Genomic DNA, 3,755 nt, shown 5'->3' with positions numbered 1-3,755 from the left:
GTTTAAATGTATATTGGTTTGTATTTTACATTCCATTTTTTTCCTAGGCTCTTTGGGAAATGAGCCTATTTATGAGTATACTGCATAGTGGTGCTTTCTTAGGTGTGCCTGTGTGCTGCTTATTATGTATTAAAAATGTGCACCTCATATTCATCTCATTTTTTAAGTATTTTATTAAACAAATTCCTTCTTAAGAATGCTTGTCCGGTGCATCATTTATGCTCTGATTTACTGCTTCCTCGCAATAAGAATATAGTGCTAAAGGGTAGGCATTTGTGTCACTTATTATTGTTAATATTTTCCTCTGGTTTGTTTTTACAGTAGTTCTCTTGTTTGGTATTTTACTGTTTCCTCCAGTTTGTTTTACACTATTTGTCTATCTTTTCCCCATTTCCATATTCATGGCTGTTTCCACACTTGGTTTGCTTTAATTAAGAACAGCTTATTTTATTAGTATATGCTATGCTACATTCAAGCCTTATACCTTAAAAGTCTTCAAGTAAGTGAAAACAGTTGTACTTTTATTTCTGTGATAAGTTTATAGTTATAGTGTTGTTTTTATATATATATATATATATATATCTACATATATATTTTACTGTTATGTCTATATAAATTAATTCACTTAAAGTTAGGCTGTACTAACCTGGTGAATAACTGATGAATATTCAGCCAGTGAGGACAACATCATAAATATTCATGAAATAGTCATACACATCACCAGATTTTGTGTTGTAGGTGGGGTTTGCTATTGTGTATCTGTAAGGGGATACGATGAGGATACAGTCATGCCGGTTTAGCTACGTCAGTTTCATGACTTAAGAGTATGACAGTCTGGAGCACTCAACCTTCCATCTCCAAATGCTGTCAGACTACCTTTCACAATGTGGAACAAACTGTCAAAATGTAGAACACTTACTAACAAATTCAGCTAGGAAGCTCACAGCTGCTTAATGCTGTTACTTAATACCTATATATATGCATTTAATGACTATGATTCAATACTACTACAGACAGCAGTTCAAAAATTCTGAACACTGAATGTGTGCCAAACCCCTTCAATGTAGAACACAGGATTTAAGTATCCAAATAAAATCTTGCTAGTGACTTCCTCTTGACTCATACAGCAGTAATTCCCCCTGTTAAGGTCATAGCTTCATAGTTTAGTACTAGTCTAACTGCCCTTGTGGATCATTTTAAGTCTAGTCAGTTACCACACGTGAGAATCAAACCCTGCACCTTGTCTCTTCAAAGTAAACATCTTAACCATTATGGCAACTTCTTGCCCTAAATAGGCAAAATGGTGGTTAGATGCCACAAAGTAAGTGGCAATGCCTTAACCATATATGTGTTGTAAAGGCCACAAGGACCTCTTCCATCCTTATCAAGGGGAGTAAATAATCATTCCTGTTAAGTCTTGAACCCGGGACCCTGTCAACTACAGCTTACTGCACAAAATCAGGATGGAGCAGTGGTGCAGCTGTAGCATTTTCACCTCACAGCAAGAGGTTCTCCGGTTTGATTCTTGGCTGGGGTGCCTTCTGTCTGGAGTCTGCATGTCCTCCCTGCATTCGTGTGGGTTTTGTCTGAGTGCTCCAGTTTCCTCCCTTGTTAGAAAGACGTATCTGGAGCATTTCTCCCTGGGCCTCTGCTGAAAATTGACTTCATTCCAAGTTGGACTTTCCCAGTTAACACATGTTAAATAAATAAAATCACTAGGCCACAGAGGTCTGAATAATCATCCCTGCCATAGATCAAACCCAGACCCCTGTAAACTACAGCAAAGTGCATTAGCCCACTAGGCCACTCAGCTCTCTTTCTCAGCACTTGTCAATAAAGGCCGAACTGGTGTGCAGTTGCAAAGTCTATCACATGAGTATGTGCAGCCTATGTTACTGTGTTATGTATGTGATGCTGTCAGTATTATTTTTGCTAAAAACATGACTGTGTTTCTTTCTCTTTACTTTCCCACTGCAGGATCCACAGTAAAACCCACAATGTCTCCACAGCAGAAGTTTGTCAGCTGTATGCTATTAAGTAAGTTTTATACCTGTTCTTGCTGTTAATCCTGTAGTTGACCTCCATTAATACTGTGTCCTTCTTACCAGTCCTAGGTCAGTCTGCATTAACATCTTCAAGTGCACATATGAGTAGTATGTTACACATTCTGTATGGGTTAACTGTGGTCACCTAGTTAATCTTATAAATGATGGGATCAGTAATGCTGTTTTTCCCTACACTAGTTTAAGTTAATTTCTGTTCAACACCACCATCTTCCCATGAGTTGTTGCAAGGTGTGTGCATTTTTTATTTGTCACATGTCATGTATGTTGGCCATGTAAGCAGATTATATACTTCATTTATGTAGAGTCCGTGAAACCAACACAGTAGACCACGTGGAAAGTCATTATAATCTGTAACATTGTAGTTATGTATATACGTCATATAACTTTGACAATATCAGTCATGTGATTTAGGTTCATAGGTTCATAGGTTTATACTACAGAGCCAGGAGTGCATATTGTCCTGAACTGTGTCTTGTGTCTTGTAGGACATCAACTATCTGTATCATCCAGAAGCCCATCCAGTGATCATGATGGTGTCCAAGATGTGTCTCAGCATGGTACTATAGCCCCTGGCACAGAGGACCTTGAGTTGTTTGGAGTGTCCATCCATGAGGTTGACAGTGATGTTGCAGCAAATGTAATCTCAGATGTGGAGGTCCACTTATCTAGCCATTCAGAGGATGCTGCCACAGTGGATGTTGAACAGAGTGAGGCCATTGACCAACACACCACAGCTGAGAGAACTTCTGCTGGCAATTCCACAGAAAAAATGAGGAACAGGCGAGCAGATGTTGTGGATGACCATGTATCAGAGGCTGCCTGAATTCTACTGCAGGCAAAGGAACACTCACAGTAGCAGCATAATTCACTCACCTCTGTGCTTGGCAGTGCCACAGATCATGTGGCACACCAGTTATGTGTCAGTCATAAGGGACAATACCACAGACATGGTGACATTATGGCTGCATTGTCTACTCAGAATGACAGTCTGTTAGCTGTGACACAGTCATTGGAAATCCTGGCCTCTATGGCACTGCAGTTGTGCTGTACTACCAGCAGGATTCTGCATTCCTTGACTGTTCTCAGCAGATTTCAAACTGATAGAGGCAGACCGCCTGTCCATAGAACCACCATTGATCACCGAGAATCACTTTCTGTGGTTCAACCGACACAGAGTGACTGCTGGACAATTTGCTGTGGTCCCACCAGTCACAAGGCCTTCAATTTGCACTCTTCTTTATCTCAACATGGTGTTGTAACCCCAGCCCTCTCCATTGTAGAGCAACCAGGACAAGATATGTGTGTACATTGTTGGTGCAGAGTGAACCATGGTGTGAGACATCAGTGAAGTTGCCCTAGTCTGGGTTAGAGTGTGTCCAACAGTGTAGTACACATAGCTAGCTATTATTATTGAAATACCACTGTACTGTGATATCTATCTTCTGAAATTAAAAATTCTGCATTATGCATTGCATGAGTTATCTTTTTTCATGTTATTACATTATACAGACATATATATAGATATATATATATATATATATATATATATATATATATATATATATATATATGTGTGTGTGTGTGTGTGTGTGTGTGTGTGTATGTGTGTATGGCTACTAATGCCTCATTGTTCAGAGGATGCATCTGGAATTGTTGGACTGTTATGCATAATGACATGGATTGCCCATA

At 39.4% G+C, this 3,755-nt stretch overlaps 1 non-coding gene across 1 annotated transcript; it reads right to left on the bottom strand.

The window, feature by feature from the left end:
• Positions 1-1,295: 1,295 nt before the first annotated feature.
• LOC122799041 lies at positions 1,296-1,417 on the bottom strand. Its single transcript, XR_006364415.1, has one exon. It is a non-coding gene; the product is annotated as a U6atac minor spliceosomal RNA (small nuclear RNA).
• Positions 1,418-3,755: the final 2,338 nt, after the last annotated feature.

The sequence above is a fragment of the Protopterus annectens genome, chromosome 3.part1 (assembly GCF_019279795.1).
Source record: "Protopterus annectens isolate FY-2018-M chromosome 3.part1, PAN1.0, whole genome shotgun sequence".
Lineage (NCBI taxonomy): Eukaryota > Metazoa > Chordata > Ceratodontiformes > Protopteridae > Protopterus > Protopterus annectens.
Note: the sequence above shows the minus strand (reverse complement) of the source record. Positions and strands in the feature narration are given on the sequence as shown.